Source organism: Bemisia tabaci, chromosome 3 (genome assembly GCF_918797505.1).
Source record: "Bemisia tabaci chromosome 3, PGI_BMITA_v3".
Lineage (NCBI taxonomy): Eukaryota > Metazoa > Arthropoda > Insecta > Hemiptera > Aleyrodidae > Bemisia > Bemisia tabaci.
The window spans coordinates 23,005,643-23,018,455 of record NC_092795.1 but is presented as its reverse complement, the minus strand read 5'-3'; the positions used below and the strand labels follow the sequence as shown (position 1 = coordinate 23,018,455).

Here is a 12,813-nt window from a genome sequence, read left to right as displayed (position 1 = left end):
GCCATATCGCTGACGCGATAAAAGCAGCCAGCACATTAACACAACTGGATTTCCACGTGCCAAGTCGAGAAGTCAGGGAGGAAATGTTTACAAGATCTGCGTGAGTGAAATTCGCGTAAACCGAGGTTTACGGTACCGCGTGGGTTTTAGCGGAATCGGAAATAATACTTAGAACCTCCCGAGCATTCTAATGGTTCCTTCCACTAAAGAAGAGTAATGGTCCTGTTACGAACTTTTGTTACAGTGAAAAAGATGAGTTTCCTTGTATGGGAACTTGCTCTATAATTGCGACGAGGGCATTCGAAAAGTCTGAAATTTACTTCCATAATGCTTCACGCTGAATACGAGAGTAGAATGTTTTTTTACTCACTGTGCGTAAAATAAACCAAACGAACTGCATGGAGGTACATTCCTTTCCTCCAGTCGCAACCGCAAAATTACACCACATAATATTGACTATCACGAATTGCATCTGATCATTTGTAGCTACTCATTTCACAACTAAATACTGAAAACAAAATGATTTACTTACCCATGAAGATTGGAGCACGGTTTCGCTGTTGTTACAGCTCAGCAGGTGAACTTAACCCATAATCACATTGTATCATCGGTAGTACCACGACCGTGTGTAACCTACTTTACCGACATTATAGGAAGGAGGTTTCACTGTTGTTACAGCTCATCAGGTGGACTTAATCACAATAAGATAGTACCACAACCATTCCTTAAATAAAGCTCACCGATTCTCACAATCTGAATCGGTGAGCTTTATTTAAGGAATGGTTGTGGTACTATCTTATTGTGATTAAGTCCACCTGATGAGCTGTAACAACAATGAAATCTCCTTCCTATAATGTCGATAAAGTAGGTTACACACGGTCGTGGTACTACCGATACTACAAAGTGATTATGGGTTAAGTTCACCTGATGAGCTGTAACAACAGCGAAACCGTGCTCCAATCTTCATGGGTAAGTAAATCATTTTGTATTCAATATTAAGTTGTGAAATGAGTAGTTACAAATGATCAAATGCGAATCGTGATAGTCAATATAATGTGGTGTAATTTTGCGGGTGCGATTGGAGGAAAGGAATGTACACCCATGCAGTTCGCTTGGTTTATTTTACGCACAGTGAGTAAAAAAACATTCTACTTACGTGAGTTGAAAATGTAAGTCATGAGTGTGTTGTTGAGAGGTAACCTGAATTTTACACGTGTTGCGATATCAATCAATGAGAAAGGCTTTTTTGTGGTTTTCACGATTCATGCTGTCTTGTATTTTGGTGGCGTGTATCAAACTGAACACGTTTTCTGACTATAGCTTGAGGCCAATTCGAAGTTCTCCTCACGATAGAACGTAACTGCATTTCAATGTTGCCAAATTCTCCCTCGCAAATTACAATATCAGAAGAATTTTAGGCATTCCTAACTGAAAGTTTCACTGATTTTTCTTCTGATTCCATGCAAAATGCTACTTTCGAACAAAAATTACACAGGTACATTCTTGTAAAAACTTGAGCTGCTTGAGTCAATTTTGCAACCTTGGAGTGAAGTTACGTTCCTTTGTGGTGGAAACGACGAGTTATTCTGGCGGATTTACTTTTTATGATCGAAGGATGAGTACACGAGGAGAAATGAGTGACATTTATAATATGCTAATGAGGTTTAATGTGATATTTAACTGAACTATTGTACTGCTTATTTCTGAGAATTCATTTTTTTCCGTTGTCCAGATTAGAATTCTGAATTATTATATTTCTGCCCTCGTAATTCGCGTTGGTCAATCTCAGTGCATTTCATCAGAGCCTTGCCCTTTCGAATTTGCATGTTGTGCTTATTCTCCTGTTTAATTTCGTGCATTATTACGTTATCCCGGACCGCTCTCCATCGTCGATATGTTCGAACTCATGTTTTTTTTACCGCGCACGGTTCCCCGCGAGGGCCGGTGCGTCGCACAATGGAACAAAACAGTGGGAGAAGTCGGACAAAATTTGGAAACTTCAAATGCTCAAAATTCCATTTTACAAAACGTGGAGGTCTTAGAAGTGATCCCATTTGTTTTCCCGTGAAATTTACTTTTAAAGCACCCCTCAAACATAAAAATTTCACAAAATAAATATTGAAGTTGGCAGTTTTGGTCAAAAATTTCAAGCCCGACCTTTCTGATTGAATAGGTTTTCTCGGAAAACTTATTTCAGAAATCATCCCTTAAACTTTAAAATTTCACAAAATAAACATAAAAATTAGCAGTTTTTGTCAAAATTTTTAAGTCCGACTTCTCAAATTGACTCGATATACTATGCGCCGTATGTACACTTGATCAAGTAAATAGGAGAGATCGGACAAAATCAGGAAACTTTAAACGCTTATAACTCCATTTATACAAATTGTGGGGTACTGAAAGTGATTTCATCGGTTTCCTCGTTAAATTGTTTTCTCAAATCACCGCTTGAAATTTGAAATGTGTCGAAATAAATATGAAAATTTGCAGTTGTAGTCGACAATTTCATATTCGACCTCTCTAATCGACTCGATCCACTGTGCGCCGGGAACCTGTCACTGATGCGATTCCTGCCCGGTCGGGTTCGTTTTTTTCCCCCTCGTCTGAGTCCGGTTGACCTACAGACCGTACCACGCCCTCGAAACAAAGGGAAACTGGCCCCATCACCGACGACTTCGCTTTCTTGAAGCAGATGGAGCAGTCTGAAAATAAAAATAAGCCGCGAAAATTTCAGGAGAGACGCGGCGGCGTTCATTCCTTATCGGAATTGAAAATTGAGAAATTCATGAAACTGCAGCGAGGAGTACAGCCTGCGGCATCTTTACAGCAATGCGCGTTGCCAAATGGGTAAGTTTTTTTTAAACAAAAAGCAAAAGGGATCTTCAGTGAAAAAAGAACGTTGAGACCTAGTTAAGATTGTTCGGATGATATAGAATCTAGTTCTGTTCGGTATACGCAATCAGGGCGGGCAAGTCGAAAAAGGCCCAGATTGCAAGGATCTCCAAGGGGTCCGGGCCCGACAGCGAATGGGGGCGGGGATGAGGGTACAGAATAACCCCACGATTACGGAAAACGGGGGCCTTTTTGACTAATTTTTTAAAAAAAAAAACTTCAATCGTCAGACGTAAATTTTGTCCAAAAAATGCGATAAGCACCAGGGCATGTAGTTATAGAGGGGGATAGGAACGACATTTTTTTTCACCACCTGGAAAAACTTTGCAAAACGCATACCTGATTTTAGCTTATGGTCAGTTTGTCTTCAGTTTTCAGTATTGAAAACCCGAGCTCCTCCGTAGCCGAAAAGTGATATCACTCTCAGATGTCACGATTGCTCGAGGGAGAAAGCAGGAAACCGAGGTGTGCGGAGCGATGACTTTACCTCGCAGTGTCAGTTAGCCCTCAATTTTCAGTGTAGGCAATCCGAGCTCTTAAGTGGCCGAATAGTGGTATACTCTCAGATGTCACAATTGCTTGCGGAAGAAAGCAGGAAAGCGTGTGTGCTCATGTTTTCTCGGTTTAAATTGACCTTAGATTGCTCTAGTAATAGCTGGAATCTATTTTCATTTCGTACACCCAGCCAAATCATTGGCTTTTCTCAAAAGAACGAAAAGGTCTGCTGAGTCGAAAATCAGAAATTCGGTTATTTCAACCAAATAGTTTGGTTAAGCGAGCAATATAATTTGACTGTTTGTATGAGTTAAAACTAGGTTCCATACTACCCCTTACATTTCAGTTCTACCGCACTTCTTTTCACTGAAAAACATATAGACAAGAAAAAATAACAACTTAATTTGGGAAAAAGCGGCACAAAACAGAGAATAAATAAATGAAAAAAAAAAACCGGCAGCCTCACCCCAAATTAAATGGTTATTCTACTGTGTGTTTTGGCTGATTAAGTTGTTCTTTATGGAGACATGAATAATAGTGCTCGAGAGAGCTAATATCACGCAAGCCATCTTTCCTTTATGTGCTTTTACTACCCGTGATTGGGCTCATTGATTGGAATTACGGTTCCTAAATCTGCAATTTATGACCTCCGAACCAGGCGTTCCGGCCACTTGAAGCGGGACGTAGACGATATGGCTATCCACCCTGCAACTAACGTTCTACGATCCAGAGAGAGCAATTCGCACATCCCAACGGCTAATGAGGTGCGCTCATCGGTTGCTTCTGGACAAAATGGGCCACTGAACAAGGTCTGAAGCAGGGAAAATATCCACAACAACCCGCGAAAAGAAAACATGCGGACATGTTTTCTTACCAAAATCTCACGTAAACAACGATGCACATTAAGAAAAACTCGAAAATCGAATCCTAAATGAGATATTAACAAGTATTTTCGACATAGATCAAATTTTAGAAATGACATAATTTGTATTTTTGAAATTCGATCGATGTTATTTTGTTATAAGGAGTTGACTTCCAGACGTTTCATTGTGATATTGGTGGTCCCGTGTTTTAAAAAGAAAACGTTTTACGTAGTACTTTATTTATACCTCGTCAAGAGGCCAATTTGAATAAATGTCGGGAAATCAAAAATGACTTGGCACTCTCGCGAGTGGGAGAAACCGCGGCAAAAAATGGAATAATCCAAAGCGACGTTAAACGCAGACTGCAATGATTTGTAAATCAAGGTGAAGGTGAGTGGTAAGAAGGTGGGTCGCAGAGAGGAGGAGATCGCGAGGGAGGGAGGGCAATAAAAATAGAAGAAGGGAAGATGACAATCAAGAAACTCGAGAAAAAAGATGATTAACTTGTTAAAATAAGCACCATAGCTCCTTGAAGAGGGCTTGTTAGCAGGTAGCTCCCAGGCTGGACTATGGGTGAGTCTTCCAGCGTGCGCGGCTAGCTGTGTTTGTGATTTTTAATTACCAGAAGCGATGTGAGGCATGGATAGACCGAGTGTTAGAGGATCATGTTCCACGATACAATCATGAGGAAACTGTGAGAGACAAAAATCGCACCACCACTCAATGTAATGGGAAGTGGTGGCATCTCTGACCTGGAGGAACTTTGGAGGTTCACAACTTTTTGAGATTTTGGTTTTGATTTTTCGAGTTTTCGCGGGAACTCAGTGCTACCAGAGGGAATCGATGATTATTCATTGTTGCACATTTTTGATGAATTTGAATCAGGGGTTTCAAATTCAAAATTTCACCAAACAACTGAGAAGCAAATATTAGTTCTAAGAAAAAAGTAGTACAGAAAAACTTGAGATGCAGGGAGACCTCATCAGACGTCGAAAAAAGGTGTATTTTTTCTGGTGTACATGCAGTTGAATTGATGTGCTTAGAAAAAAGACGCATAAAAGCAGTTTTTGAAAAAAAAATGTGATTTTATCGATTTCAAGTAAAACTAGTCTCAATGCATATTCTGTAAAAATTTCGGTTCCAAATTCCCATTTTTAAGTTTATCAAAAAGTCAGTTTGAACTTTCTTCCTGCAATAGAGATCCATGTAATTGCGAAACTTCCAACACGTGTCCTTCGAAATAGCAAAAACTGCACTAATGCGCTTTGTCACCAAAGCCCTTCAATTATATCTTCAGCATTGAGCCCTTGTTTCACTCCGCCCCCCCCCACCCCCTTCCGTCATCAGCCCCCATGACCCCTCATCCAGCTGACAACCAAGTTGCTTCTCCACTCGCAGTCCCGTAAAAAAACGTAAATACCTCCCTACGAAGACCTACACTTACGTCTTTCTGTCGAGAGGCTCCCAGTGAGAAGCGGATTCACGACTGACTTCACCCACGCGGAGTCGACCCTTTATCTGGGGGTCCGGCCAACTTCTCTCTCGTGCGGATGTGCCGGTCTCTTGAATGGGGTTGATCAGGCGACGGGGGTGGCTATGCAAAGTTACTCACTGCGAGCTTAAGTGCGGCCCACAGTGGGTCGAGTTAGTAGAGTTCGGACACAATCCGACAACTTTGAAAGCTCATATCGTCGTTCCCCGGACGAAAGAACGTAACTTCATTCCAGGGTTGCACAATTGACTTGAAAAATTCAATCTTCCACAAAAAAAATACCTGTAAAATTTTTGTCAAGAATTTTTCTTATTTTGTCATGATACCTGAAGAATAAGCGGTGAAATTTTCAGATAGAAATGTCCAATATTCGCCTGGTAAAAACGCAATTTGCGAGGGGAAATTTGGCAACATTGAAATGTAGTTACGTTCTTTCGAGGGAAGAATGACGATATTATCGGAAACATGTGGCAAGAAAGTTTAAGAGTGGGTCCATTGGTTTTTTCATGAAGTTTCCTTGCGGAATCACCCCTTGCAATTGAATTTGTGACGAAATAAACATCGAATTTTGAAATTTCAGCCGAAAATTTCATGTCCGACCTCTCCTATTGGCTCGTTTCACTGTGCGGCCCGGGCGAGTGTAATGAAGTTAAATCAACCCGGTTATCTCTGCAGTTCCGCCCGAGTTCCAGCCGCGGCGCATCGTTCAGGAATGTTGCGGGAGAAGTTAGGCCCTGTTAAATTGCAACGGATTGTTGGACATTTTTGGGGAAAAAGTTAATCTGTGCGGAGGATTAGCTTAGACGGTCTTCAAAAGAGTTAGTCATAAAGCCCACGAAAACATAGCTCGAATTTACGAACACACCTGAAAGAGATTAAAATATGGGAGAAGAAGGCTAAAAACATCATAATCATTGCGAAAGCGAACGTTTCGAGCTGCTGCCGGCTCATTTATAGCTGTAGAAATCAAAGCAAATAAATAAATTAAGTGGTTACGTGATAACGACTGGGTCAGGTAGCCTCTCAATTTTTTATTATTTTGTTGATTTTTGTTGAAACTGAGCCGGGAATGTCCCGAAACGTTCTATCTTTTTAATGTTCATGATGTTTTCAACCTTTTTTACCAATGTTTTAATCTCTCCCTGTGGCCGTCAATATAAATAAGGTCTGTAACAGGGCTAAAGAAGGTAAAATAAAAACCCGGAAAACTTAGACTTATCACTCGATCATCATTGATCGGAAATAAAACATCAAATTAGAAAATATTAAAATAAACCAGAACCCCCATCTTTTCAGGTTCCTTCACTGCCGTTTACAGCTTTGTTCCTTGCGTTTTATCTTACTGTCCTAGATAAATCAGGTATTTACACACTGGAAAAAAAAACACATTGGATCTAGAGTCCAAACTCTTGAAAACATTGACAAGAAACAATACTCTTGATTCAATCAGATTTTTGCTTAAATCAAAAGGAAATCCGCTCAAATTAAGAGGCTTGGTTCTTGATTCAATAAAAAATCCGATTGAATCAAGAGTATTTTTTCTTGACGATGTTTTTAAGAGTCTGGACTCTAGATCCAGTGTGTTTTTTTCCCCATTGCAATATTTTTCAAATCTCAAAGTTTTCTAAGATGACTTTTCCGTATAAAGTCACTCATTTCGTCGCGAGTTGTTCATACAACCAAGTGCCTTAATTCCAACATTGTGTTCTGGCCAATTGTTGACAGCCCGTCTTTAATATGCTCTCCGCGTGTCTTGGAGCCCTTTTTGTAAATTCGCTCCAGATTTCATGAAATTACAGATTCAGGCAGGTCAGCGGCGCGAGCTATTTAAATAATTTTTACAAATGTTCGAGCCTCTAGTGGAACGCGACGCCAGCCGGGTGTCGAGGTTGACGGACTTAACCTTAAAATCGACGGGACCCGGTCCAGAGTTGGAGAAGGTGGAATTTTGAATTTTCTCGCCATCCGGCACGCGGCTCCTTGCGTAATTATCGCCGTCACATTGCACGCGTTTCTGTGCCACCCGTCGCCCGCCGTGTCAAGTGCCTTGTTGGGTTTCAGGTGAACGACAACAGACTCGACGAACAATGAGAGGGAGAAGACGGAGGGAAAAAATTGGAGCGAAAATAAGGAGAAAAATTCGAGAAAAAAGAAGCGAGACGAGGGAGGCGCAAGTTGACGAGGGGAGCTTTAATACCGATTCGTCGTCGCCCGAACGAAGGAACGTAACTTTATCCCGAGGTTGCCGGATTGAACAAACAATTAATTCGTTTTAAAATAAATTACGTGTGCAATGCATCCAGTAGATTTTTTATTTTCGCATGAAATCTGAAGGAAAATCAGATAGATTTTTAATTAGAAATTCCTAAGATTATCCCGGTCAGTATGCAATTTGCGAGGGAAAATTTGACAACGGTGAGTTGGACTTCATTTTGCAATTCGGAACTACATAATCTCTGGTTCATCTGTAAAAACACTTATAAGCTCAAGGAACCCGAAGGTACATACGTTGTTTTTAAACTGAGCTAGAATTTATAGTTCCTAATTGCAAAATGCAGTCCATTGGAGTTACATTCTTTCGTGAGGGGAACGACGAATTTTACACTGAAAATATAAAATATATAAATGGTAAACTTATTAGGTTACTAAAAGAATCTTCAAATCCAACCATTGAATGTTAAAGGGAACCATGGAATGTTAATGTCCCAACATTCATGGGAAAATTCATGCTCACCACCATGCAAACTTTTAGCTTTTTTGTGGGGAGCAAAAAAACGTTTCAATTAAAAACAATTTGTGACATTTTGATCTCGAAGGAAAGCACGGAGTTTTGAACTGTCTAAATAGCATTCCTGGCTATGGAGAAGTGAGAATAAGACTGAGTGTTTCCAAGTCCACGCGAAAAATCAGCGCCGGACGATTTTTTCACGTTTTCAGTTTCCACGAGCAATGTAAAAGTGGTCGTGTGAAAACCGCCAGCTGCCAGAATGCGAGACTCTTAGTCCCGATTTCGGCTTTATTTTGCAGGCTATGTTACACTCTTGGGGGAAAACCTGAATATTTTCTGTTTATTTTCCTGGTTAAATATCTTTCGTTTCACGAGGTTTTTGTGCGTGATGAAGCATCAACTGTGTTTACATGTGCTGTGATATGTGCGTGCGTGTAAATGTTTTGATAAAGAAATGGAGGAAATGTTTTTCCATTTGATTGTGTGCGGCGCGCGGCGTTTCAAAATGGTGATATGAATACTTTTATCATAAGACATCATATTAATCCTTGAATAATTAATTTAAATTTTGGAGAAAAAAAATTATTTTCAAAGCAATTAATGCACATTTCAACTGATAGATTTTAAACCTAGGCACCAGAAGTATTTAACTGACATGAAACGTTTCAAAAATTTGATCAAAATAAGAGTCTTGCCCTAAACTCATGCAATTTTAGATATTGATGAATCAGCTAGCTAAAATTCAATGACAACCTAATACTTGTAAAATTAAATTGAGAGATGATCCATGTTGGATCATCAGGAATTCCTGTTTAACTTACGGTGGCAGGAATTTCGAAAAAACAGAAAATACCTTTTTTTCCTTCGGAGATCGGAAAACACAGTAGCGGTATTCCTGTTCGTTATATCAAAGAGCGATGTAACCGACCACTTAAAAAGGTATTTCCAGTTGATTGAACTATCTTCGCGGCATTTAAGAACATTTCCGTCGATGTACATTCAAGCTGTTCATAATTTTTGCGCACTATTTGACTTTCATTTTCTGATTTAGTTTTATTTTTCTTGGATTTTGCAGAGGCTCGATTGGATTGATTTTAACAGAAACGCCTCAAGTCGCATTTTGGAAAAACAATAAGTTGGGATTGACTATGGATTCAAGCAACCGTAAATTTTCTCCCGTCAAAAATTCAAAATTGAGACCAAATATTTCAAACGCTGGAATATTCGTTAAAATTCTTATTTAACATTGAGTCTTGCGGAGGAATAAAGCTTCAAACCTTTCGCTAAAACTTGGCGCTATTCTGGTGAGCTTGGTCCATTTCTTAAATGCTTAAAAAGAAGGTCCGGCAAGACGAGACTAATATGATATAGTTAATCGCTGAACAAACTTGCAGTTAATTTCATGTTTCTTCCGTAAAAGTTTGTTCGAATATCCTAACGCATATAAAGTCCTCCTAAAGTCCTCTTCGGTGAGCTAATAATAAAACAAAGACACTTAAAAGTTACATGCGACAGGAATCACCTTGAGCCACATGTTATTTTACGAGGAGACAATTCGACCTGATCAATTATTTTAATTAATCACCTAAGTTTGATGAATCCACGGCATTTTTGAGTAAGAACAGGTGGGCTGAAGAATGCGAATAAAAACGGTGCGGTTAACAACTGAGGTTAATTTTTCTCCGACGCCAGCTCCCTCCCCTTCTCCCATCGCAACATTATGAGGAATTGTTTTTTAATATTTGCAACATATTTTCAGTTCCTGCTCCTATTTTTTTTCAACGTGGCTCGACGGACTAATCTTGTGTTTTCCACTTTGTTCACATTTTTACCATCCTCATGGTCAAGAAGTCGTTCTCGATTTACGTCATTCTATAAGAGCAGAGAAGATCTGGACGTGTTTATGCTAAAAGGAACTATGTTGCACGTTTACCCGATGTAAATAGTCCCTTTTAGCATAAATACGTCCATCTGGTTTACAGCTTAACCGGACCGCATGGGAATGATGAGGGGATGAAGAGGTTTAGCATTGCATGATAAAGTTTTGTGTTCGAAAATACTTCTACAGTATTAGTTAATGTCCGGCAAATATTTATATTTTATACTCTAGGGGGCTATGTCCCTTGGCCGCTACGCTGGCCAACCCTCCGAGGACGCTTCGCGCCCTCTAACGTGCGGTGCGCGACGAGGAAGAATTGTGATTATTGTGTTTTGACCGATGTAAGTGAAAATGCACCGAGCCAAATTTTAGAGAGAGATCGAGTGAAGAGTTATTTTAAGCTCAATTCATCGCATATTTGTTCTTGTGACTATTTCAAAGTTGTGAAAAAAATCGAAATAAATGGAGATAATAAGTGTTATTATTTTTGGTTTCTCCCATTGGACTTTCTGAACACGTAAAAAAGCAACACCTAGGGATCTCAGCTTCAACTGTATATGGTTTGTTTCTTCTCTGTAGGCATCCCTCTTGCAATGAGGCAATATACTCAGATCATTTAGACTGCATTTTGCAATTTGGAACTGCAATATCTGGCTCAGTTTAGAAACGACGCATGTACCATTAGTTTCTCCAAGCACATGATTTTATTTACGGATGGGCTCAGTAATTTTAGTTCCTGATTGCAAAATGTAGCCCATTTGTTGTACGGTGGATTATGAGAAATTTTTTCTTTGACTTTCTTCGACCGGCAAAGTTTTTGGCGCGATAGTGGCGGTGCTGAGTTTGAGGGTTGGTCCTTTCGTTTAAGAGTCCCACATTCGTTGATGATTTTTCGAAGTCCAGCTCGTGGTTATGGTTGTCATATACTTGGTCGATTCTGTTTCCTAGTGATTGAATAAAAAAACGTGTTTTTGTGTTGTTTATTCTCTCTTCTCGACCACCCCAACAAAATATTCTTTTTCCTCCCAAAATTGACGTAAACGATGCTATCTTCAGAAGATAGGCACTCACCATTTTTGGGCGGATGAATTGGTAAGACACTGCTACTTACTTTGAAAAAAAAAAGTATGGTAACATCTACTATAAATCTACTGATTTCTTAAACAGTGATACGTACTATTTAGTGAAAATAACCACGGTAGTATTCATCAGAACTCTGGTGATACTTACTACGATATGGCAAATGCTACCATAGAGTCTGGCGTTCATTACCATACTCGTATTACTGCACCGGGAAAAAAAACACATTGGATCTAGAGTCCAGACTCTTGAAAACATTGACATGAAAAAATACTCTTGATTCAATCGGATTTTTGCTTAAATCAAAAGAAAATCCGCTTAAATTAAGAGACTTGGTTCCTGATTTAAGCTAGATTCTGATTGAATCAAGAGAACTTTTTCTTGTAGATGTTTTTAAGAGTCTGGACTCTAGATCCAATGTGTTTTTTTCCAGTGTATGGTAACATCTACTATAAATCCACTGATTTCTTAAACAGTGATACTATTCAGTGAAAATAACCAGAATCATGGTTGTATTCATCAGAACTATGGTGATAATTACCACGATATGGAAAATGCCACCACAGAGTCTGGTGTTAATTACCATACTCGTATCACTGTATCAGAATATCGACGGTGAAACTACCAAACCACGTATCTCGGTTTGCGACGTCGCAGACTTCCTGTCATACTTTATTTTTTAAATGAAAAACTACTTAACGTCCAGTCTTGAAAATTTCTGTGATTTTTCCTCTTCGTGCGGAGAAAATTCCGTGAAAAATTCAAGGAATGATATTGATTTGGTCTACTTCAAAAAAATAAAATGCGAGCGTAGATTTTTAAACACCGCAAACGAGATACGTGGCTTGGTAGTTTCACCGTCGATATGGTAAAATCCAACATATTTTTTCAGTGTAGAGGGACTTACCGCTGAGGATAAAATCCGGGGGTCCTGCGGGGAGCACTGGGCACAGACACAACACAGCACAACACTCGCGACACAGGAGGACTGATCACTGATTGCCACTGGTCCTGGCGGCTTGTCGAGTGACGCACGACTACCACGCGTGGCGGCCGCGTCTCTGGCGGCTGTGCGAGTTGCCCGCCGATCAGGGGCCACGTGACTCCGCGCCAGACCAGACCTATACGAGCCGCAGCCGGTGCTGTGCCGGCCCGGCCGGCCGGCCACCGATTTTCAGAGAAAGTCACCGGCAAGACGCCTCTCTTTCGTCTTCTGCGGCTACTGTCGTCGTCCACCGTTGCCACCGGTTCAACGCTCATCGATAGATGCGCACCCACAAAGCGAACTTCATTTCGAATTATGGAACTTTTTCTTTCTTCTTCTTTTCGGATCAGGAGGTGTCAATTGCCTAATGATCTCTGGGAGGATAGGGGGCAATGAGGA

At 40.2% G+C, this 12,813-nt stretch overlaps 1 protein-coding gene across 1 annotated transcript in view; it reads right to left on the bottom strand.

Moving 5' to 3' along the window:
- The window catches only part of Hgsnat (Heparan-alpha-glucosaminide N-acetyltransferase), an 84,281-nt gene extending 71,787 nt beyond the window's left edge, over window positions 1-12,494 (bottom strand). The window contains exon 1 of the mRNA XM_019040691.2: window positions 12,337-12,494. The gene's annotated coding sequence lies outside the window, so the exon portion shown is untranslated. The remainder of the gene's footprint in view (window positions 1-12,336) is intronic.
- Between the last annotated feature and the right edge of the window lie 319 nt (window positions 12,495-12,813).